The sequence below is a fragment of the Meriones unguiculatus genome, chromosome 2, assembly GCF_030254825.1.
Source record: "Meriones unguiculatus strain TT.TT164.6M chromosome 2, Bangor_MerUng_6.1, whole genome shotgun sequence".
Classification (NCBI taxonomy): domain Eukaryota; kingdom Metazoa; phylum Chordata; class Mammalia; order Rodentia; family Muridae; genus Meriones; species Meriones unguiculatus.
Window position 1 is genome coordinate 61,754,162 of NC_083350.1, and position 26,301 is coordinate 61,780,462.

The following is a 26,301-nucleotide window of genomic DNA, read 5'->3' on the forward strand; positions in this document are numbered from 1 at the left end:
ATCAGCTGTTCAAATAGATTCCACCTTCAAACCACAACACATTTTCGCTCAAATGTGAAGGACAAGCAAAGACGTTTGGGTAAACAAAGGTTTTCAAATCTCATCTGCACGCAGTTCCATGAAAATCCACAGAAATGTATCTTCGGCAAAGTAAATGAGTAAAGCAGAAAGAGATGTAAGTTTCCAGGAAAAAAGATAGCCATCAAAGGAGTGAAACTTGGGTGAAACCAAGACAGAACAAAGGCAGAAGGCCCAGAGCAAGCCAGTCCAATGAAATACAAAAGCGGTTTAATCTCTGAAGTTAAAGCCACATTATTCTATCACACAATGGGCTAGACTCAGTACAGAAGACCTCTATTCCTCTTCCAGAGACTGTAAGGAGGACTAAGTGGTAAGAACACAGGTAACTAGGCAAAATTTAAAACTAGAAGTTACCAGCTCTTAGAAAAAAAATACAAAGGAAATATTCAGGTTTGCGAATCCTTCTCATGGGCAGAAAGGTAGAAATGCTAAAAATTTATTTAACAGAGAATTACACTATATCAATGGCAAGAGAATAGAAGGAAGCAGAGGTAGTTCATTTACTAGAAGGAAGCCAGTGTCCTAGAAGGCAGGTTTGTGGGGAATACTTGCAATAAAGCACTAGGCATGCTGAGGGATAATGGAGACAAAAAGGGTGAGGCCTGCTTAGGCTGAATGCCTACGGTGATGCAGGAATTATTTGCAACCCTTTTCTGACCCTTTACCATCCAACATACCCATTTCCTTAAAGCCCTCCATCTCATCCACGGTCTGAATCTGAAGGCAAATGTGCCCTTTTAAAGACTCAGAGGGACTTCAAAAGTTCTACCGATTCTACTTCTTTCCCACCAAAAGCACCTTCAACAATTGAAAGTTAAAATGAGTTTTCTATTCATTTGTCCAACCAAGATCATCACTGGTCAGCTTTATGGAATGAAAAAAAAAAAAAAAAAGTATGGACTAAAAAGAAATACACTGTCCCAAAATATCTCCCACTGGCCTGAAATTTATTCCACTTCATAAAGATGCCTGAATTTCCACCAATTAGAAATACATTTACAAGCCCCTCTTGTAAAATGTGCAAGAGTGATTAGCTTTATTTGCTGCCATTCTAGAATCTAAAATTAGGACCAGTGGCTGGGCTTAATAAAGAAAAAACTGATGGGCTTTCTTTTGATGGAAAATGCCTCTTGTTGGGCCTTGCTCCTAGTTGGGGGAAAGGCAGCTCCCATGAATTGATACACGGCCTCTTAAGGTACAATCTTCTCATCTGGGTAGCTCTAAAAGGATAGAGAGTTCCTCTTAGTGGTAGATTAAAAGTCGCCTCCTGGCATTCTCAGTGGTTTGCCTTCATTCTGCCCTCAACAATACAAAAATCTAATCTTTGGCATCATGTCAAATATTCGAATCCAGGCTGCCCCCTTCCTGCAAGCTCAGCCAGCTACCTTCGCCATGTCTGCCAGCTGAGCAGTGTATGAGTGTTAAGTTGGCAAAAATAAGACAGGGCATGAGGAATCATTACCTGCCCCACCCCTAGAAAATAGTCTGAATTAGGTAGGAATTGTAGGATATCTTTGATCCAAAATAGCCTGTGTTCTTTGTCTCTCAATGACTATGCACCATGGTATATATAAGGATTTACATGGCTGAAAGGACTAGCCAGACATCAGGCCATGACAGGGAAGACAAGTCAGACAGAAAGGCTCAGGGAAGTATACTTGGGATGGTCACTTCTAGTTGAACAAGAATTGGGATTTTGGGAGTGCAAGAGAATTGGATGGCATGCTTTGTGACAAGCCTGAGGCCATTACTCTGTATTTATCAATGGAGCTCTGCTCTGGACGTTTTAAAACCTAGCCATTTGTGCACCAGCTCCTCACTAGCTGGAGACTCTAAGCAGACTTCTCAGCACCTGAAAGTTCTCATCCCTAAGTGAAAACACCTTTCTGTCCACCTGATAGTTTTTATGAGTAAACCCATCAGAGGTGAGCTTGAGAATGGTTATAAGGTTAGAACCATCAAACACTCGATGATGGAAATCAATGTTGATTTTAGGTGTGTATCAACCCCCAGATTCACATCTGGGAACTGTAGCCAGCAGGATCACCAGAATGTTAAATGAAGCATATTTCTAATTGAGGCAGAGTCCAGGGGCCAGGATTCCAAAATCACAATCAATTTATTTGTACCTTTCAGTAACAGTATCTGAAAATATAAGACAATATCTGATGAAACTTTCCATAAAGTTGTATTTTTACCCAAAATGTATAGAGGTCTGACAAATAAACATTATTATTTTAAGTATGCAATGTGGTGATTTAATATATACATGAATATGAGTTATATATATATATGTGTGTGTGATATACATAATATATATCTGTGTATATATATACACACATATTGTAAACTGATTATCACAACTAATCCAATTAACAGCTCCATCATCTCATTTATTCACTGTTTTGTGTATGTATGGTGAGAATACTTAATATCTTTCTCCTGGGATATTTTGAGTGCACAATACACTATTAGAAAGCATAGTCACCATATGTTTTAGATCATTATATCTTATTCATACCTATTTCCTTCACCAGCATTTTCCAATGTCCCTCATCAGAGCACCTGGTAAGCAGCATTGTAGTCTCTGCTTTCCGGTTTGACATTTTAGACACCACGTGGGACTGAGATATTGCAGCCTTTGTCTTTCTATGTCTGTGACCTATTTTACTCATTGACCTCCAGGTAATAGCTTCTGACATGACATGCTACACAAAACACAAATGATACGGTTGGTTCCACAGTACAGCCAGGTGAGTGAAACAACACCTGCCACATAGGTTATATTTGTTACCTGAAAAGGGAAATCTGAGAGAAAAAGAATAGTATCCGGGCTCACGGTTTTAAGCTGTGGTCCATTATGGTGAAGAAACAGTAGCAGCAGGACCATGAGGCCATTGGTCATGATGCTCTGCTCTCAAGAAACAAAGAACAAGCCAGGCAGTAGTGGTGTAGGCCTTTAATCTCAACATTCCAGAGGCAGAGGCAGGTGACTCTCCAAGATTGAGCCCAGCCTAGTCTATAAAAGAGTTCCAGAAAAGCCTGGGCTACACAGAGAAACCATGTCTAAAAAAAAAGCCAATAAATGCTGGTGCTTGGCTTACTTTTTCCACTTTATACACTCCACGATTCCAGCCCACAGAATCACATCAAAGTAGGTTTTCCCAGTTAAATGAATGCTATCTAGAATTTCCCACAAACACATGGCCAGAGGTTCTATATCCTGTCACACTGACTAATAAACATAAGCATCACACAGGTATGTAGAAAACACATAGGTCCACAAGTAGAAACATGTCTTGGCTGCTCACCAGTTGATCCTGAAGCAAACCTCTACTCTTATAGATGATTGGAATCAGAGCAGGAGATAGGTGAAGAGCATCTCATGGGCGAGGTAGAATCAGAGACACAGAGGGGGAATGCTTAACTCTGTAAATAGACCTTCTGAGGTTATCTCACTGAGAAGAGTCTACTTGATGATCTGGCTCTGTGTGGAAATCAAGACAAAACAGTCAGTACTATGTTCCATCCTTTCCCTAAACGTAAGTAAAACCTAGAGGGTTTGGGAGGTTGTACTGTAGCTCAGAGAGCTGTCTGGGTATTCTTCTGCAGTAACATCCATTTTTAAGCTCCAAAAATTCTGCTCCACCCCCAAACTATAGAGCATTCTTCCCTAATTCAACCTTGTCCTGAAGATATGGCTCAGTGGTGCAGTCCTTGCCTATCATGCACAAGACCCTTAGTTAATCTCCCCAGTACTACAGAGTAAATCAAGCAAACAAATAAAAATACTTAGCCTGAACTTTGGTCTACTTGAGAGGGCCTTTGTGTTTTCTCTAGACAAGCCTAAAGTCCCTGCTCTAAACTATTAAAGTACTTTTACTCCATTTTGAATGCCCCTTTTGAATACTATGTGGCTATGCCTCTATAGACCAATTTGCCTGGTGCAGAGTTGGCATGCAATTAACTAAAGGTTAAAAGTGTGAGAGAGAAAAGTGAAACAGAGGTATCTCTCAGAATGTCAATGGAAAAATTAAGAATCAACTGGACTGAAGAAAGAGTTTAACTATTACTGTAAACTGCAATTAACCACAGAGCAGTAAAGCATTTCCCATCAAATGACAGAGTTGACACAAAGTTCTATGGATGTACCTCAGCAGGCCTTGTAACCTCTCAGGCTACATCTTTGAAACCGTGACAGTACAATGGGTAAACTCAAACTAGTAACCAGCTGACCTGACCAGTGAAATAAAATAATAAAGTAATAAAATAAGTGGTAGTCACTTTAAGCCACAATATTTTTTAATTTATTTTATTTTTTTAATTAATTTCACTTCATTCACTTTGTGTTCCCCCATAAGCCCCTCCCTCCTCCCCTCCCAACCCCACCCACCCTCTTCTTCATGCATGCCCCTCCCCAAGTCCACTGATAGGGGAGGTCCCCCTCTCCTTCCTTCTGATCTTAGTCTATCAGATCTCATCAGGAGTGGCTGCATTGTCATCTTCTGTGGCTTGGTAAGGCTGCTCCCCCCTCAGGGGGAGGTGATCAAAGAGCAGGCTTATCAGATTATGTCAGAGGCAGTCCCTCTTCCCATTGCTATGTAACTCACTTGGACACTAAACTGCCATGAAGCCACAATATTTTATAGCAATCTGTTACACAACAAAAACTAGTACAAACTTTCCCCTTTGCTTCTTTTTTAAAATTTTTTTCTTTTTTTATTGTATTTTTGAGATTTTAATATAATTAAAACCTATCCTTCTCTTTTCTCTCTCCTTGTTCTCTTTCAAATTCATGGTCTCTTTTTTTTTTCATTGTTATTGCATGAGTGAGTGGAGTGTGAGTGTAGGAGTGTAGGTATGTGTAGATAGATAGATAGATAGATAGATAGATAGATAGATAGATAGATAGATAATTACAACCTTCTTGGTCTATGTAGTGTTTGTTACTGGTACGTCTGCTTTCAGGGCTGACCATTCGGTGTTGTACAATCAGTATGCTTGTTTAACTTACTAAGTCCAACTTGTTGAATGTCACTGGAGGGGAAAAGACACAGCTAAATTGTGTTTGTTATATTTGGAGCGCAGGACCATTTTACGGGAGAAACAACCTGAATAATAATCCCTGCAGCCCTGCAATGCAAATCTCAGATTAGGGAAGCTCATCTATCAATAGCCATCATCTGTCACCCTTCAGCCAAAGTAGAAAACAGCTAACAACACCCTAGTCGTGACACATATTCTTCTGAGGAAAGCATCTAGCATCTCATCTAAGTCTTGCAACAACCCTGTAGGAAGAGGCCACTTTTCATTTTCACTTAAACAATAAAAGAGCATTCTATTGTCCCCAGGACACCCTCAAGTCCTCTAGCAAGAGGGAGAGGGCTACAGCTGGGATACAAAGTAAATAAACTGTAATTAATATAAAAAAATTTAAAAAGGGGGAATAGAGTTTGAAAAAAAGAAAGGACTGGTATGGATCTAAAAAGGAATTTTTTAAGTGTGAACTGGTGACATGGACCCAATATTCGGACCTAAGGAATTCCAAGAAGACATTTTGGAGAAGAGATTTGGGAAATAGTGAGCCAGGGTGTAAGTGTGTGTGCAAAAGGACCCAAGGCTAAGAAAGCCTAGCAATCATATTAAGGGATCCAGACCTGTACAATTTGCATAAGGCCTCTAGGCCAGTTCTCAACCTCCCTAATGCTGTAAACTTTAATGCAGTTACTCGTATTGTGGTGACCCTCAACTGTAAAATGATTTTGTTCCTACTTCATAACTGAAATGTTCTACTGTTATGCATTGTAATATAAATATATGATTTTTCAGGATATCAAAACCCACAGGCTAAAAACTCCTGCTGTAGGCAAAGGTCCACAGATAAAACAGTCTTTGCAAACCACATACAGCAGATACCATGCCCCAAGGAGTAATGAAGGAAATGTATATGGGGTATGAAGAGCAGAGTTGGACTTTCTGATATTCTAAGCAGCTGAGGTCTTAAGTGACTAGTCAGGAAATAAAAAGGGAGAGGGCCTCAAATTGACAGGTTGGGAAAAGATCTTCACCAATCCTACATCTGACAAAGGGCTAATATTCAAAATATATAATGAACTCAAGAAATCAAAGAATAAACAAAATAACCCAATTTAAAAATGGGGCACAGAGAGAATGAGAGAACAGAGAGTTCTCAACAGAGGAATCTCGAATGGCCAAGAAGCACTTGAAGAAATGTTCAACTTCCTTAGTCATTAGGAAAATGCAAATAAAATCAATGCTGAGATTCCAACTCACACCTGTCAGAATGGCTAAGATAAAATTCTCAAGCAACAGCACATGCTGGCAAGGGTGTGGAGAAAGGGAACACTCCTCTGCTGGTGGTGGGAGTGCAAACTTGTACAACCCCTTTGGAAATAAATCTAGCAATTTTTCAGAAAATTGGGAATAGCTTTACCTCAAGACCCAGCTATAACTCTCCTAGGTATATACTCAAAAGATGTTCCACCATACAACAAGGACACTTGCTAAACTATGTACATGGCAGCTTTAGTCACAATAGCCAGAATCTGGAAACAATGTAGATGTTCCTCAACCAAAGAATGAATAAAGAAACTATGGCACATTTACACAATGGAATAGTACTCAGCTATTAAAAACAAAGAAATCATGAAATTTGTAGGCAAATAAATGGAATGAGAAAAGATCGTCCTGACATAGATCCAGAAAGACACACATGGTATGTACTCACTTATAAGTGAATTTTAGCCAGATAGTACGGGATAAGCACACTACAAGGCACAAACACAAAGAAGTAATAAGGAGGACCCAAGAGAGGATGCACAAATCTCACTCAGAAGGGGAGATAAAATAGACAGAGGTAGTGGTCAAAGAGAGGGAACAAGGTAGGTGAGGGGGCACAGAGAGATAAGAATGTGGAGACCAGACTGGGGAAAATGAGGGTGAGAAGACAGAAGGCTTGTAGAGAAAAGAGAAACTGAGAATGGAGGTATCTCTGTGACAAGCTGGAAACCTAAGTTAGGATAGGCCCCTGGGAGGTTATGAGGGGCAATCAAGCAGAAACTCCTAGTAGCAGATACCATAGAGACCAAAGAGGACACCCACTAACCAGACTAGTCTCCTAGCAGAGGAATGGGAACACTAACCCACCCACAAAAACTTTGACCCTAAATTTACCCTGCCTACAAGATGTACAAGATAAATGTAGAGCAGATACAGAAAAGATTGAGGGGATGCCCAACCAATGCCTGGCCCAACCAGAAGCCTGACAGAATTGTCTTCTGAGAGGTTCTACCCAGTAGTGCCTCAAAACAGATGGCAAGACTCACAGCCAAACAATAGGCAATGCCTATGGAGTCTTGTGGAAAAGTGGGGAAAAAAACAGAAATGGACCTGGAGGTGATAGGATCTCCACAAGAAGACCAACAGAGCCAAGTAACCAGGGCCTGCAGGGGCTTGCTGAGACTGAAGCATCAACCAAAGACCATGCATGAACTGGATCTACATCCTTGTAGCAGATGGGCAATTTAGTCCTCATGTGTGTCCACTAGTAAGGGAAGTGGGGACTGCATTGAACATGGACTAACTTGCCAGCTTTTTGTTCACTTTCCCCTGGTGGGAGTGCCTTTCTAGACAAGGGTAGAGGACATGTTCAATCCTGATGCAATTTGATGAGCTTGGCTGGATGGGAGAGGGAGTTCCCATTTTCTGAGAAAAAGGGGAAGAAAAGCAGGGGAGAGGGTGGGTGGGACTGGGAGAGGAGGAGGGATAGGGCTACAACAAGGATATAAAGTGAATTTTAAAAAATAAAAAAAGAGGAGAAAAAGGGGGGACTATATTTGTACCTAAACCAATAGTGGCTATGTGAGTAACTATTTCTTAACTATTTCTTAAGATTGCTCAGCTTATAGACTAATTCCTATGTTTAGTTTGCAAGTCACCAGGGTAGAAGGTGGTTGGACTAGGCTGCACGATCTTCACTTCTGAGATGGTGGAACTGTCACACAGGAAGATCATATAACCAGCAGAAGGCAAAGCCAAGAGGCTAAGGCAGAACTTCTCTTTCTAGATCCCGTTTCCTTCCTCTCAGCCGTGGATCCTCCCCATACATGTAAGAAGAGTAATAATCAGAGAGAAGTGCATAATTCAGAGCAGAAATCAAAGCCGTACTCAGAAGTGACTCATCAAAAGAAAGGACCCAACACTTAGGAAGCCAGAGAAGGTCATTGTGTCCTCAGTTACTCAGGGATGGCTTCGACAAAGAGGTGGAAGCTGCTGCTTGATTGGTTCACCCAAGCAACTCTTGGTTTCACAGACAAACAATTCTTTGAAAAGGTGCTGATGAATTCCATACAGTCATTTTTTTTTTTTTTAGCAACAAGTTGCTTGGGATTGATCTACAAAACATTCCTTCCCTTGATGTAATCCATTTTTGCCCAAACTATGTCATGTGATAAACAAATCATGGTGATGGTTTTCAGGCTTGCTTATTTGCTAACTTAAAACAGAGGCTGCTCTAAGACAGCAACCTTAGCTTCACCCTACCTTCATCTCTCTCTCTGTCTCTCTCTGTCTCTCTCTCTCTCCTCTCTCTCTTTCTCTCTCTCACTGACACACACACACACACACACACACATGCTCGCTTCTGGCCAACTCCCCCCTGCCGCTGCTGCTGCTGCTGCTGCTGCTTTGATACAAACATGACCTTCTTTCTATGAGTGACCAGAAAAATGCCCAAGCAAGAAGACAACTCCTGGCATCAAAAGTCAACACTCTGGGAGTGGTTTTATTGGGGAGGAGAAGAGAGAAATAGGTGAAATGGAAAGAATTCTCATTTCTCGAGTTGTGTTTGGATAACAAATTGCTGAAGCCTAAATATCCACAGATTATTCTATCTGAGTTTATCTTGTTGCGACAGAGCCACACACTGTAATCAATCACGCTGCGTATCCATAAAACAGCTTGATAGTACACATGTATTCTCCTCAAAATAAAGTTGTATCATTTACACATAATAACTTACTGGGCTGCGGGCTCTGCCTGACGTATGCTCAATATCATCTGACGTTTTATTGGATCCCACACAAACTTTTGCCTAATGCAGTCATTCTACAGAGAAATGTTAATTGAAGCCCTGACTACAAGAAGGAAATTTTGAAAGAAAGGAAAAGAATGGTGGCAGCCTTCTCTGGGAGCAGCAGAGATGAGAGGGCTGACGGGACAATGAGGCAGATTGAGGAGGTGAGATTTGGACCCTCCATCTGTTGGCAAGGTAGAGAAGGCCAATTCAGCTGACTCATCCATAGCTGTATGACATAACCAAATGCTAAAATGTAAATCTTACAGAGAGAGTGAAAGAGGTTAGAAAGAATGGAGAGATTATGGGAGTAGACAGTAGGCATGATCTGCCAGTATGCCACAGAGAATGGAAGGCTACTTCCTCTCATTCAGGATGGCAGTTGATGGTGGCAGAAGAGTGTAGCAAATAGCTTATAGCTTTCTCTTGTGATTGTCATTCTCAGCTGCAGCTGTGGTCCATTCATTTCTCAACACGTACTAAAATCTGAACAAATATTAGCTATCTGTTGACTTACGTATTATCACTACCTCTCCACCGCACTCATCCCACTTCCATGAGGCAGAAGACATGGCTGTCTTGTGCACTGTGTATCTGCAGACAAACAGCTAATGCATAAACAAATAAATGATCGCATGAACAAATGAGGTCAGAGTGCACCTTCTCTGACCTCTCAGAGGAGTGCTGCAAGGTCCTGTGCTAGGCAGCTTCTGACTACAGGCCCTATGTCCTGCCTCTCTTCTCATCTCCATCTGAAGTCACTGCCCAGGCTCTTGACAGTATAACCAAACTAAAAATGAAAGCTTGTATTCATGTTGCCCTTTTTGAGCAACTTAAGTGTCCCTCTGCTCTCAGCTTTGGACAGGGAAGGCACAAGATATAGAGAGTGGTGTGGGGGCACCTTAAGAAAGCATCAGGGCTGGGAAGTGCTATGTCAGTAATACTCTGCATGCTGCAGAAGCATCTAGGCTCCAGTTGTAATAAGAACACCTATGCCATCGCTAGAGCTTGGTTACCTCTCTGTACTGGGCTGTGCCCTTGAAAGGCCTTATTTGGTCTAAGATTTAAAAAGAAAACAAAACAAAAAGAAAGAAAAAAAAGAAAAGAAAAGAAAAAAGAGCATTCATCATTCCAGAATTTTCACAGATAATTTCACCAGGCCCTAAAGTCTAAGCCGTTTGACAATGGGTTTGGTCTGTCTCTTCCTGTTTTCTGAATGATCTCTGAAAAAGGCCAAAGGCAGATGGGGAACAAATGAATAAATGCTTTCTGGAGACACAATAAATCTTGGACAAAACAGGTAACTCAGATAGTAAGAGTTAAACACCCGGCTCTTCTAGTTTAATGAAAATGAACTTGGGTTTTTCTTGCCCATCTTCAGTTCACGGAACTTTGTAATCACTAATATTTGGACAGCTGCACACTTTAAATCATACTTATCTGTATGGGAAAATAAGAGGGTTGGACTAACCATGTGGAATCAACTGGCAATTTAACAAAGAACCTGTTTGGGTTTTATCTTCCTGAAAGCTTGGAAGGTTGCATAGGATCATCCCCTCACATCCACTCAGTGAACAAACATGATTGGCCTTATCTGTGAAACAAGAATTGTGCTCATTACTAGATATGGACCAGTGAGAAAAGACCATGCTCCTTGCTCCATGCTAGGTATTATTGCTTATGTATAATCACTAGTGAAGTACTTAAAGAGTTTATAATGCAGATAAATCCCCTTAAAGGTTATATACAATGTCCTGTTGTTTATGCATTCAGAGGTCCAAGGTTTCAGCCCCATGCCTTAGTGAAAACCTTAGCAGATAAGATTCACATTCTCAGGTGAGTCTCCTTTGCCCCACAAAAGAATATGCACACAAGCAGGCTGAGTTCAGCTGCAAATTAAGGGACATTTGCCTGGGAATTGGCCTGGTGCTTTAACCTCTCTGCCATGCTAGTGCCTTGTGCTGAAGTTGGACTTCACATCTTCAAATACTTATTTGTTAGAGTTGTTGCCATGGTGGTGATGTGGGGAAGAAGATGCAGGGGCATGCCAAGCACAGGCAGAAGCCAATCAATCGAATGAATCAGGTTATAGGGATAATCACTGATGTTAAAGGTCAGGAGTCTCCTCTTCTCATACCAACTCTGTCGGTTGTGAAAAGCAACTGGAAAAGGCTTGCAGTGCCCTGGGCCAACCCAGATCGTGAGTTAGAAGCATAGACTTAGGAATTCAGGGCAGTTCCTACGATACTCAACTGATTTCCAGCCACATTCTTTCTTCCTTTTCTGAAGAGGCCATCCTGCCTCTTAAGCATATTTTGAACAGCGGTAGGGTGACCCCTGTAACTAGGAAACATCTCACATCAGAGGAATTCCATCTCTACATGGCAGTCAGATGCATTTTCACACCCCAGTTCCTCCTGCCAACAAGTACTTTTTTCCCAGTCAGAACCTCTGCTATGCTCAGGGCATGGAGGCCTCCCAACTCAGCCACTGCACACAGCCTTTCCCCTTAGTTAATCGAAAGCCAAGCTAGGACTTTCCAAAGAAACTCTTATTAAAAATCCCTGGGAGAACAAAGAAGAGAAATAGATGAGCACAATAATGCTTCTCATTTGAACAGTACTTTGCAGTTTTCAGGGCACTCACACATTCATCACCTCATTTACTCAGCATGGCGTCCATCCCTAACTTAAGTAAGACCTAGCCAGACATCGGCACAGTCTCTGTTAGCCATTTCCTCCCTCCCTGTCTCACTACCATTTCCCAGATTCAACCAAATATCTTACAACACTGGAAGCCTTGAGGGGGGCCCTGAGGGGACCCCCAAAATCTGACTCATTTCCTTAAGGCTCACCCAGCCCAGCTCTGTTCTGGAGACAATATTCCAGAAGCACTAGAATGTTGCCAATAGTGGTCCTTTTGTATTGAAAAGAATCATTTCTTGTTTACAGGACAGCACTGAGCTCAGTAAATTTCAACCCCCTTGTGAAGAATAATAACAGCTAAGATCACTGGGCCCTTTCTGAGTACCAGGCCATGCTTTCTGTATTCATTAACTCATTTCCACCTCAAAATAATAATAATAATCCATCAGGTAAACAGTGAGAGCTCCCCTTACAGGTGGCATGGGCTTAGGAAACACAAGCCATTTTTTGTGCATGTGTGATAGAGGTAATCGAGGCATTGGGTGGGAGTCAGAGCAACGAGACTGACCCCGTTTCGTCCACGGAGTCATTTCACTGTGTGAAGCCACACATTCAAGATGCTTTTCTCAAGTTCCTCCAGACTAGCTGGACACACAGCCGCGGTGCTGCAGTGCATTAGTCAAGGCTCTGAGGAGCCCATAGGCTGACCGTCAGTACCAGCCTCTCCTCCTCGCTATAACAACATATGGCGCTCTCACCGTGGTTGGAGCCTTGTCTAGACTAGAGAAAATTGCCTAAAGGACCTGACATCAATAAGGAAATTTTTAAAAGGGAGGAGGACCTTCAAGGCCATTGCGTTCAGAGTCGGAGAGCATATGGAAATACCAAAGCCTCAGTGGCACTGGTCCAGCAGGATGCAGTGAGCTGTGTGCTGAAATAAGGTCAAAACCCTAAGATTAATAGTTTTACCTGAAATCGCTGCAACACTGTGAATGGGTTTTAAGTGGAGGAATGATACAAAAGAGGCTTTCCCTTAAGTTGTTTTTGTTGTTGTTGTTGTTGTTGTTTTAATTAAGTCTCTGCTTCTCATCTTCCTTTTCTGTGTTTGCCTCTTCCCAATAAAACATGTGTTCAAATGGGGACCTCGTTAAGTAAGATTCTCTTCTTGGTAATTATCAGAGATTTCTCTGTCCTGTGTGGTGGGAGATGCGATGATTTTCTCTGTCCCTGGGCTCTCACACCCCATCAGTAAGCTTAGACTTGAACTGCTAAAGTTGGTTGGGCCTAACTAGCTGATGGAAACTATTGTACACCTCTCATGTAGCTCCCATTTCCCCCTTACATGTCATTTTTATTACTCACCTGCATTCCACAGTGCTGTCAGATTGCCCACTACTCACAATGCCTCATTTCTCTGGCAGAGGAATTCCATCTCTACATGGCAGTCAGATGCATTTTCACACCCCAGTTCATGTCGCCAACAGCCATGCTGACTGCAGCTGAGCTTCTCTGCAGAGCCTGGGACTCTCCCAACCAAAGGTCCGTTGTTGGGTTTGAAGGAGCCCAGACACTGGCATTGCCGAGAATCACCATGCAATTTGTAAGGGTACTGGATGGAAAAACAAAGGAAGAGGGTCATGACCTGCCAGTCCAGACCACAAAGTCAATTCTGGAGACAAATATGGCTGTGCATGTATTGTCAAGATCCCTCTTCTGGCTAGGACTGTATTTGATGTTGGTATGAAATGTTCAAAGCCCCTGGTTCATAGTTTACAAAGTGGAGTTGTCTTTGATGAGCCTTCCCCTCAGAATAAAAGTCCCGTTTTGTTTGTACAGATAAAGTAAGGCTTCAGAAACTGGGCTACACCCTGTCTGTGCTGTGATCTAACCACAACATATCAAATTATGGCCATTGCCTTCCTTGGTGTTGGGACTTAGACCCTGGCCCATCGCAAGCTCTACCGAGAACTGCACACAATTCATTTGTACAGAGTGGGTAAACTACACTGCTGTCATCAGAAGACTCACAGTCACTCAAAGGTTAATAATCAAGTTTGGAAGGTGCTTGCCAATCTGCACACACTGACCCTGCCACAAAGCTCCAAGCCCAAAGCTAGCCCTCCCCACAAGCAGCATGCCCAATCACATCCAGTTGACCCAACTAATGCAAACATGGCAATAATTTATTTCAGTTCAAAGAAATGCAAATTGGGTTAATATCCCTTTCTCTGAACCATCGCATATTCAGCGCAAACCAATTCATTTCCACAGCAGTGAATTTTTCTAGAAACAAATGATACTCTGCTCCGCACAATTGAAACTCGCACATTTTTTAATGTAACAAACATTTATAAACCACCCATCGCTCCCCCTATCCCTCCTTCCTAAAAATACCCATTGCAGCACCAACTTAGAGCATGCAGCCTGGCATCCCAAAGTGCCGTATTGTATTTATATAATGGGACTGTTTCAATCCAGTCATCAAATTACCCTGTTTATTATTATCCCCATTTTACAGATAAAGAAACTAGGACACAAGGAGGTCAGCTGACCTGACTCTCCCAAGTCCCACATCAGGGTTGAAACGGAGAATGTTTCCAGGCTTCCAAATCCAGGCAAAATCAGAGGCAAGACTAGGTTACTTTTAGAAAAATGAAGCATTTAGGGGTGCCAGTGCCTGCTGTCCATTATGGGAGTGATTCAGACATGACTGACTCAAAACATGGTGAGGGGCCTTCCTACCCACCTCCTGTAGCATGTCAATCACACTGAACAGATCTGTATGACCACATTAAGAATTCTGAGAAGGCAAAGGGAGATCTTGAAAAAAAATGTGTCCACATAGAACCAGCCTGACAGTCTGGGGGCATCAGCCTTAGCAGAAGCTGACCACTTCTCTTACACAGGGTTCAGCCTTCCCAGCCGTTACATTTTTAAATCCTTTCCCTCCTCCCATGTTCTAGGCCAGTTGCTTGTAGACCACGAAGCCTCCCCTGGGCAGTGGTTCTGCTGGTTCTAATTGCTACCAATTACATCAGCGCTGCCCCTCTATTCAGATTATTCCATTTACAACAAGTCAACTTACCATAGTTCCAACTCATAGTAGTGCAGAAGAAATACACACTCTCATAGAACTGAATTTAGGTCTCCTTCCCAGCTAATATGCAGAAAACGTCCTTCTAGCAATGCTGAACGTAGAGGCACAGGTTCAAGACAGCTCCATGAACCCAAGAGAAGACAGCCCATCTGTTGACATTTCAGACTCCTCTTTCTTTTACCTGTAAAACAGGGATGATAACAGACAGGATGGCTTGATGCCAGGTCACCAAACTGTCCCATTGCATGAATGCAATATGGCAGCTCAGAATGACTGGCTGCAGGCTGTAGTGCTAAGGCATTCCATAGGTTAAATATAGTAAAGATATCTTCAGCTTATAATGATTTCAATTGCAATGGTTTGGGAGTAGGGAGCCTCAACCTGTTTGAAACATGCATAAGTAATTTAACCTGAGAGCATGGATCTTAATTTAAAGAACTTTAAACCCTGAAAGCAAGAATAAATTTGGCCCTCTTCCAACACTACTGGTAAGAATCTGGAAACTCCTTGGGGTCAGCCAAGGTGCCATGTCCAGGCAGGTTCCTCCTACCCTTGAGCTGCCCCTGATCCGCCGGCTGCAGGTTCATTTTGTCTTTGACGCCCCCACATGCACACCTGCATGGAGCGTGCACCTATGGAGGTGCAGATCGAGGTCTCCAATGCCCTGGGCCTGGATGGGGTCAGCCAGCGGTTGTGTGGGATCGAGCACATCAGCACTCTCCCACAGCAGGGTAAGTTATTAATAAACACGCTGCTTCGAGCATTTGCTCACGATTGTTTGATATTTCAGTTTTCAGTAATTTTCTCAGTTAATAATTTATTAAATGGATTATTTGTCATTTCAATTTATTAAAAATTGATAAAGGGTTCATTTCTTTTTTTCCCAAGCTAGGACACAGGAGATATATACAGGCCAGAGCTCAAATTAAAGGCCCCATAATCTATTTCCTTTCCTTTTTCCTATGTAGACACCACCAAGTAAGGACCCAAAGGTTCCTTTCCTGCTGTCAGTTGGGTGATAGGACTGAAGAGTCACGTGCCCACCACTCCAACTGTCTCCACACCAGGAATTCTTAGCTAATTTGTTCCAGCCGCGGAGAAAGCAGCTCTCAGCCTCTAGCTTCTCAGGCCAGTGGTGAAAAGGCCTAACACACCACTCAACATGATAATTTACATGGTCAACTGCTGTCTGCTTTCCTCTGGGGCAAAGCCAACCCTGGCAGGCCTGTATCCAGCCATAGATGCTACGGGTGAATTTGCACCTTCAATATTCGGATCACCTCGCCTACATTAAGGAATGAGCAAGCAAAGACACATGAACGAAGTAAGTTCATGAGACAGGTTTCTGGGTTTTGCCTCTGCTTCATTCACCCTGTCCTCCCTGTCCTCCACCCAACACCTGCTCTTGCTTATTTCACTCTTCACTCTCTCAAAGACTACTCCCTTCTGCTTTTCTTTCTCCTGTTCCTGGCTATTCATTCCTCTTGCCTATCACTCTCTTTATGTTCTTTCTCCCTTCAACTCCTTTCCTTTGTTCTCTTGCCCCGTGGCCTCTATTGTTTCACAAGGGCTTAAGGTCCTCCCATGCTTCTCCTGTCTGTGAACATGGCCTCATTGTAATGGCTATGGAGATGTGTCAGAAGTGTCCTGGGGCTAGAACAGCTTTTTAGTTGTTTCCAGAGCTGAGTCCTGAGGACAGGACATATGCATGGGTTCTACCCTCTGCTCTCAGGATGTTCACAGCCAGAAGAAATAAGAGTGTCTTCTGGACCAAAGATGGTCCCAGTAATGGTCTACCCAGGCCTCAATAGATACACAAGGGGCAGAAAGAGGATAAAATCGTTGATTGGCAGGTGGGTGCCAGAAAAACGACAGCTCTCAAAGTCACTTTAACCAAGAGCATATACGGTCATCGTTTTGTCATCTCTATCTGCGTATGCAGGCTCCTCCAGATCCCATGTGTCATTGCTTTCCAGAGCACTTTTCCCCAGGATGAGTTTAATGGCCTTATAAAAGTCACATTGTGCACAAATTGGGAAGTTTCTGAAGCACCAAGCCAGCTCTCATGCAAATACACTCGCAAAGTTCCCGCAGCCGAGCGGAGAAGGCAATTCCAGACACAAAAACATCCTTGGGTAAATTACTTCCTATTAGTATGTCACATATTTCTTAGATATGACTGTAGTTCCAGGAGGTGACAGCAGCAGTTGACAATAAAACTTTGCACTCTTTTTTATTTATATTTTCTTAGCCTTTCTATTTTGTTTCTTCATTTTTGCTGTTTTTTTTTTTTTTTCTTTCCCTTCCATAGTGCATAACAACACATCTGGCTCCTCATCTTGGCTTTGGGGAAACAATGACCCCAAAGTTTGTTGGATTCCCTCTTTGTGGGGAAAACATCCAATGCCAAGAACCAAGAATGGACTTGCTATGAAGGGTGCCCTAGTATCATTTAGACAGAAAACTGGGGTGCTCCCACAATTCTTCAAATTCTTCCCTTAAACACAACTTTCTGGCCTCTCTTCAAACCCATATTCTCCACTCAGCCCCTAAGCCATGAAGGTGAAGGAGAAAAAGAGCATGCTGGTTCATGTTTAGTTCCTGGTTATGCCCTACCAAGTACAAGAGTCTATCAGGCCTGTACAAACACTGACATTGTCATCTACGGAGTTCACATTCAATAGCTACACAATCAAATTACAAAAACAAAAACAAAAAAAAGAAAGAGAGAGAGAGAGAAAGAAAGAAAGAAAGAAAGAAAAGAAAAGAAAAGAAATCCCCAACTAGTCACCACATGCTAACAAATAAAAATGTCAGTATCAAAAACGGGTTACCTTTTTTTGTTGAGTTGTGATCAGTAAGGTACCATAGCTCTACTTCAAATGCTGTAGGCTATTGCCATTACTCTTGGTGACCCTCCAGATGTTTATGGAAAGACCCTATGGCTGAAGACGACACACAGTGCTGTAAGGTGTATAAGGTCTCGTCAGGTGCTATGAACACTACTGGAAGAGACAATTTTGCCCATGGGTGAAGCCTGTGAGCTACAGTAATGACCAGTCTGGAAAAATATACTCCCTGGTGTAAGAGTGGTAAGAGTGTCACAGAAGAAATCAACCAATTCCCTATTAGGTCTAAAGCCCACTTCATGACATAGAACCCATACCTGGTACCATTATTGAAGCCAAGAAGCTATATCCAGATAGCTCACAGGCCCTAGGAGACAACGTACTACTATAATTCTGCTAAAAGTCATAATATTAAAATTGCTCCTAATGACTTTTTGCTATACCCATAGGTTAATGCATCTCTCAGTTCTCATAAGAGAAGCTTCTTCATGTATTAAACACAATTGAAACAGAGACACACAACTGGTCAATACGCAGACAATAAGTAAAGTGATTAACCATAAATAGGACATCTTTTATATCATGCTCCTTCTCTCAAGGCTCTGGGATAATTGCAGAAGAATAAGAGACAGAAAAATTATAAGAGCTAGAGGTAGTTAATGACTACAAAGAAGGAGCATTTATTGATATAGCAGGGCAGTTGCAAGAATGAACTCAGCACCTGTAAGAGAATTGCAGAGGACCTGTGCAAGCTCAAGTCACACTAAATTCTAGCATCGCAGAGGGGAAATGAACATGAATTCCTACCCTTAACTGAGGAGCTTTTGGTATTTGATAATTTCTGGAAGAAGAAGGGTAAGTTTTCCTTAAGAGTGTGACCCTGGAAAGTCTACAATGCTTCAGGTCAGGTCCCGCTTCCAAGATATTTGTGCAATACCAATTGAGTTTGAGGCTTTAAGAGAGTTGAGAGAGAGAGAGACAAGAGAGAGAGAGAGAGAGAGAGAGAGAGAGAGAGAGAGAGAGAGAGAACATAAACTTGGATGGAAAGTGATAGATCTAAGGGATTGGAATAAGGGATGAAAATGATAAAAATATATGAAACTGTCAAATGAATACAAATATTATTTTAACATCTCATAATATCTCAAATAATTTTATGATTTTGTGTTGGGCCACATTCATAGCTAGCCTGTGAAACTGATTTTCATATAATATAGACAGTGAGTAACCAAATGACTATGTTAACAGAAACATGATGTACTAACTAAACTGAAGGAGATCGAATCACATGAAAAGAGCAGAAGCTCCGGGAGCAGAAGCCAGGCTTTTGTTACAGGCAGAGCACAGAGACGTTAGGAGCTGGTAACTGCACTCCACACTGAGAAAAAGATGATCTTTCCCTACATTTTGTCTGGATACAGAATGAGAAGTAAAGCTCTGGCTAAAGAATCCAGCAGGAATTTGATAATGCCAGTGAAAATATTGTCACAAGACCTTAACAAGTTTTCCGGGCTTTGGACTCTGGTAGAATGTGTGAGTGCCTCTAGCTTGTGCTAAGTCCCTCATCTTGAGCCCTAGACTATATTCAAGGGCAGACATGACCACCTCCCTCCATACCATACACCTGCCAAACACATGGACACTTGGCGACCTCTGTGTCCTCCAGAGATGTTTCCAAACATGCCAGACTCTTCAGCTTTATAACCTGGTACCCCCTCCTGCAGTATGAAAGATTCAGAAAGCCATGCTGTCTACCTGAGCTTTGGATCTCTGGCCACGTGGACCTCAACCCTCTGATTCCAACTCTCTCAGATCCACGATTCCTGTGGTCCTCACCCCAGCATGAAATCTAGTGGTAGCCCTTCTCCTGCTTCTTCCCAACTGAACTCAACTCATTATGATTGTGAGACATTCAACTCTAAACAGTCACCTCGCTCATGTTCACAGAAGAAGAGGGTTGGCTGTCCCAGAGTGTTTTGGTCCTGCCCCTGCACAAAGCAGAGAATCTAGTCTCTAAATGAAACAGAAGACAGGAGGAGATGGATCATTAAAATTCTTTCCTGAAAGTGTAAATATTTGAGTCTGGTATCCAGAACCTATATTTAAAAAAATAAAAAGTAAAAATAAAAACGGGAGTTGTACTGCACATACGTATAATCCCTGCACTGGGAAGGTAGGGACAGGTGGGTCCATGGGGCTTGTTCTTCATCCAACCTAAAGCAATTGGTGAGTTCTAGGTAAAAGTGAGTGGCTTTGTCTTAAGAAAGAAAGAAAGAAAAAAGAAAAGAAAAGAATGAGAGAAAGAAAGAAAGAAAGAAAGAAAGAAAGAAAGAAAGAAAGAAAGAAAGAAAGAAAGAAAGAAAGAAAGAAGGAACGTTTGTTTGGTCATTCCCTCAATCTCTGGTCTCTCTCTGCTCTATCTTTATCCCTGCACATCTTGTACAGGATAAATTTTGGGTTGAAGTTTTTATGGGTGGCTTGGTATTCCCATCCCTCTGCTAGGAGACTAGTCTAGTTAGAGGATGTCCTCTTAAGTCTCTATGGTCTCTGCTACTAGGAGTCTCTGATTGAACCCCCCTATTATCTTCCCAGGAGACTACCCTGACTTAGGTCTCCAGCTTGTCACAGAGCTGTCCCTAACCTCATTTTCTCTTTCTCTACAGGCCTTCTGTCCTTTCACCCTTGGTCTCCACCCTCAACTCTCAGTGCTCCCTCTCCTATGTTGTTCCCTCTCTTCAGCCATTATCTCTGTCTATTCTATCTTCCCTTCCAAGTAGGATTTATGTATCTTCCCTTGGGTCCTCCTTATTACTTATCTTCTTTGGGTCTGTGCCTCAGTGTATGCTTATCCTGTACTATATGGCTAAAATACACTTATAAGTGAGTACATACCATGTGCATCTTTCTGGGTCTAGGTTGCCTCACTCAGGATGATCTTTACTAGTTCCATCCATTTGCCTGCAAAGTTCACGATTCCTTTGTTTTTAATAGCTGGGTACTATTCCATTGTGTTAATGTGCAACAGTTTCTTTATCCGGTCTTTATCCATTTCTTTGTCTAGGTTGTTTACAACCTAGATACCTGGGGAGTCTTAGGAAATAGTGAGAGGAAAGGGAAATGGACCCAGAAATAGCAGAAGCTCCACAAGAAAATCATCAGAGCCAACTAACCATGGCCCAGAGGGGTTTGCTGAGACTGAAACATCAATCAAGGACTTTGCATGAACTGGACCTAGGCCTCCAACAAAGATGTAGCAGATGGGCAGCTTAGGCTTCAAGTGGGTCCTCTAGTAAGGGAAGTGAAGACTGCATTGGACATGGACTCACTTGCCAGCTTTTTTATCACTTTCCCCTGGTGGGACTGCTTTGCCAGGCCACAAGAGAAAAGGAAACATTCAGTCCTAACGCAACTTGATGAGCTCTGGTGGATGGGAAACAAAGCTCCCCTTTTCCTCAGAAAAGTGGAGGAGGGAGGGAGAGATGGTGGCACTGGGAGAGGAGCAGGGAAGGAGCTACAAGGATGTAAAGTGAATAAAATAAATAAATGAGAAAAGATGAAAAAGAAAAGAAGGAAGATAAAAGAAAAAAAGGAAGGAAGGAAGAAGGAAGGAAGGAAGGAAGGAAGGAAGGAAGGAAGGAAGGAAGGAAGGAAGATGGATGGTGTCTGGAGGAACATCCAAAGTTGACCTGTGGCTTTCATGCACACATGCACACTTGTACCCTTTTAGTTGGTTAATTAAGCATCAGAACCATGATTCAGACAGCGCTGTGGTCACTGGTGTGGAAACAAAGTGAGAACAGGATAGCATTTGAAACAGAAGTTTGGGGTTTATAGAAAAACGAGTTTGTATTTTACATAGGTGGGCAAATTAAAAGGGCCAGATTATTGGATAAAGGATAAAAGAGGAGACAAAAAGCATTGTTTTCTGTAAAGGCTCAACCATGGTGGCTGTCGTCGCTTTTTGACTTTCAAGCTAAAGTTTTTAGCTTGCTATCTTGTGGTGCTGGAAATCAAAACTAGAACATTGCACAAAGTACGCAAGCCACTGTCAGGCCCTCCACAGAATGTTTTGATACAGCCTTAGAATGTTTAGAACAGTGGGGTAAACCATATAACTACAAAAAAAAATTTAAATGCTGCTTATAAACCCCCTCATTGTGAACTGTCCTCTCCTGTGTCTTTTTTTTTTTTTTTTTTTTTTTTTTTGGTCAATGTAGATACATCGTGAATATTTTAGGACCCTGTAGACCTCAATTCCCTACCACTTATAATTCAAAATTGCATCTCCCCCTGCCTTCTCCCAGGACTCTTAATTTCTCTTCTCTCTCCACCATTATTTATTTAAGCCTCCTAACTGTATTATTTATTTTAACACCATATCTGTATTATTTATTTTACTGTAGCTCCATAACGATATTATTTAAGTCTATAAAATAAAGCTTTCTCCCTTGAACTCTCTGTGCAAAATAAAATTGTATTGTACTGAAACACTCTTTGAAATGCCCTTCTTTGCCACTGGGTAATAATAATAACACTTTGCATTTATACAGTACCTTTCATCCTGGGATTATTTAAGTCTATAGAAGCAGTTTGTCTGAATTCTCTATGCAAAAATCAAGTTGTATGCTAATATTCTTTGAGATGCTCCTTATTTCTCACCACTTGCTACTAAAAAAAAAAAAAAAAAATCTGTCTTTGTGCACAATGTTCTGTCTTTCTCCATGTAGGAAATCCAAAGCATCAGTTCCCTCACTGATGCTTACCTATACAGACATGGCAGAGTGGATATGGCTACTTCCTCAGTGGTGGAAGACTCTCATAGACAGGAAATGTGTGGAAGTCGGAAGGCCCAGGACAGAAGCATGTCCACTGTTCCATCTGGTTCTTCCCTGCCACCAAACAGCTTCACACAGCCTGCTTCTCCAAATACCAGAGTGCATCAAGTGGACACTGTTGGGGTTCTGGAGCTGGGATTCTTCTTGAAAACCTTCTAACCCCAAGAGCCACACTCTAGGCCAGCTTCTTCCCCACTAGAAACTTTTTTTGGACTACCTACTCAGCATTTTTTCATATCACCATAGTTTTCTCAGATTCTACTCACACCTCTAGTCCTCCTTTCTACTCTAAGCCACTTGTCCATCCTTGACTGCATCTAAGTCCATCTCTAGAAGAGAATATTTTTGCTAGTTAAATCTGATAGCACAGATATCATAGATTACCTGAGTAATAGCAGCTCTGTAGTTCTGGTGGCTGGAAAGTCTAAGATCAAGGTGCTTTTAGACTCTATGCTTGTAAAAGTTCCCATTCTAGTGTGCAAATGATGCCTTCTCATTGTGTCCTCACATACTGAATGACCTCCCCGGATCCTGGAGTCTGCGTGTGTGTGCATGTGTATGTGCGTCTCTGTGTGTGTGTGTGTATACACATATATATGAGCATATATGTCACAATGCCGGTAGAGGACAACTTGCTGGATTAGTTCTCACCTTCCACCATGTGGGTGGGGCACAGGAATCAGCTTTGGTTGTCAGACCTACCAGCAATCATGTTCACCACCTTCCTTTGGGCTTATTTTACAAGGGTCCTGATCACCTGCCCAAAGGCCCTGCCGCCTAGTACTATCACGTGGAGCTTAGGGCTTCTAATGTGAATTTTGGAACAATACGAACCCTCAGACCTTATCAAAAGGCTGTGATAGCCCTTTAGATTCTTCGTTGATGATAGCTGGTATCCATCATGCTCTTTGGGGTTTGAGGAATGCATAGGGGTATTTCTGCTTTTGTTTTGAAGTGAATTCACACAATATCACTGTCTATCTATGGGTGACCTGCATTCACTATGTAGCTCTGCTTGTCCCCAACATTGTAATCCTTCTGCCTATGTTTCCAAATTAGCACCCACACTTAGCTGTCCATTTATTCTCTCTCTTTATCTTCTTGGACCTTAAGTTCCAGGCAACACATTCTGGAGCTAAATTATGTTCATTATGCACAGTATTTCACTGTATCTTTTGAATAAGCAAATTATTGTTGGTTTCATCCAATAAATCTTCCTTGAGTCCTTTATTACTTTTCTCATTGCTGTGACAAAAAGGCCTGACAAGAAGTAGCATAAGGAAGGAGAGCTTGTTTCAGCTTCCAGTACGAGGGGATGAGAGGAAAGCAGGAACATGAGGCAGCTGGTCATTTTGCAGCCATAGCGAGACAGCGGAGAGGAGTAAATAACGGTGTTCAGCTCACTTTGTTATTTTTTATTCAGTACAAACCCTGTCCCATGGGATGGTGTCAACAAAGGTTAAGGTCTACCCATAGCAAATAACTTAATCTAGATAATCCCTCAGAAACATGCTCAGAAGTTGTCTCCTAGTGCGTCCAGGCCTTGTCAGATTGACAAGCACATTAACCAGCTCAGGGTTCTATTATATAGAAGACATCCCTTTTGGTCCTAAGAATATAGTCACAAACAAATGTTCCAGCAATCTCAGAGCCAAAATCCTTGTGGGGAAATATGTCCACCAGCAGTTTATAAAACTCAGCCACGGCATGACTCATGTGTTCGTCCTCTCAAAGCTCTGAACACAGTCTGGTGTGCAAAGCGGGGAAGCAGAAGATACTTGCTAGCTGATTTTGATATGATGTATGAACGATAAAGGCTTGATACAGCTCCACTGGTAGACTGCTTTTCTTGCATGCAGAAGGCCTTGAGTTCCATCCTCATCAATGCATAAATTACATAGTGGAGCATCCCTTACAGTCCCAGTGCTTGTGAGGCAAAGGCAGGAGGATCATAAATTCAAGGCCATCATTAACTACATAATAAATTCAAGGATAGCCTGGGCTACATGAAGTCCAGTCTTTAAAAGTTTAGGGGAGAGAGGCAGACACAATAGTTTAAAATAATTTTAACTCTTTTTTAGTTCTCAAAAAGCATTTTTTGAAAGTTACCTTAGTGATGCTAAAGAGATGATTCCATGGTTAATAGCAAACACTGCTCTTGAAGATGAGCAGAGTCCTAATTCCAAGAATCCACATCGGTGTTTCACAACCACTTGCAACCCCCACTCCATGAGATCCAAGTCCTCTGGCCGCTGCAGACACTGTCACTTGCATGCACATACATACACGCTTACACAGAAGTAAAAGCAAAATAAATAGATTTTAAAGACAGTTGCCTTCAGCTTCTAGCTAGTTACCAAGTCCGCATCCTGTGCCATGTGCAACTGATGCAACTCATTCCAGAGGTGGCATACTGCTGTGAAAGCTCTACAGACTCTAACCCTTCTGCTCTTCGCTGTTTCATGTGCTGGCATCTTCCAGCATCCCTGGTGGACGCCATGAGACCATCATTCAAAGTGCCAGCACTGTGCCCAGCCAGCAAGAGCAGTCCCCTGTACCAAGGTGCATCGGGCATTCCCACACTGAGGCTCTGGTCCCCACTATGTCTCTGTGAGAGGGGTGTCTAACCTCCCTAGAAGCTTCTTTCCTTGAGACATTATTGGAGCACAGGAGAGAGGGTCTTGTCTTCTATGGTTGGTGAACCAGTCCCAGACGCATGACAGCCTTCACCGCCGACACTGACAAATCACTTTCATTTTGTTTTTTCCTTCAGTGCCTCTTGCCTGTTGCTGTACCCTCTCAGTCCCATGTGCTCGCATCCTTTCAGTTCTTTGTTCTTCCCCATGCAGCCTTATCTTAACCAATGTGCAGGCGAATGATGCTACTTACCTTATTTCAGCTCCGTCACAGGAACCAAGAGAAAGAGGGACACAGTTAATTTTCAGTAAACATCATTCTCAAGTAGTAGGGTTTAGTTGAGTGGAATATATCAAGCTGTTATAATTGTCTTTGTTTTAACAGGTGATAAAAGCAGATCTGTTCTTTCCCAGCTTCCTTGATTTCTACCTTGTTTTTGCTCTTTCTCCTACAAAAATGCAGCACTTCTCCAAATCTTCCTGTCATGTACCCTACCTCAGTAACTTTTGGGTGCCCATAATTAAATTAAAAATTGAGAATACATTAATGGGCAGCCCACATTCCTCTTCGTGCAAGAAAACAGTCTATTTAGGGAGATATATAAGACAGAAAAAATGTGTAGAAATGGCACTGGATGAATACAGGATCTCCAAGGGCCATAGTACTGTGGTCTTCTAAACTAGCTATGCCAAAGCTTCCTGGCATTGAGAAACAATGATAGAAGTGGGGAAACAGAACACACCAGGCAGGGGAGCAGTCCCAAGATCCTGAGATGAGCCAATAATACCCGAAAGCTACAGCAGTTCAGAGTTTCTAGAACTGGGTCAGATCTTGAAGAACTTTCTAAGCTCCACTAAAGAGTGAGGACATTGCCCTGAGGTTATGAGAAAATATCAGAGCCACTGAAATGAGAGGATGGCGTGAGCAGCCACACAGAAAGTGCCAATGAGCTCAGAAGTGAGTGCTGGAAGGAAGCCCAGGAGAACTGAGAAAGGGGTGAAGGATAAGAAGACCCGTGAACAAACAAGAGAGGATTTGTTTATGGAATGCAGTTAAAATGTTT

At 42.3% G+C, this 26,301-nt stretch overlaps 1 long non-coding RNA gene across 1 annotated transcript in view; it reads right to left on the bottom strand.

Annotated features, from left to right (window-relative positions):
- Positions 1 to 2,227: 2,227 nt before the first annotated feature.
- LOC132652362 (uncharacterized) overlaps positions 2,228 to 26,301 on the bottom strand; it is a 62,058-nt gene continuing 37,984 nt past the window's right edge. The window contains exons 3-5 of the long non-coding RNA XR_009589872.1: positions 14,906 to 15,098; positions 13,183 to 13,429; positions 2,228 to 3,568 (exon numbers count right to left, since the gene is read on the bottom strand). This is a non-coding gene — a long non-coding RNA (uncharacterized LOC132652362). The remainder of the gene's footprint in view (positions 3,569 to 13,182; positions 13,430 to 14,905; positions 15,099 to 26,301) is intronic.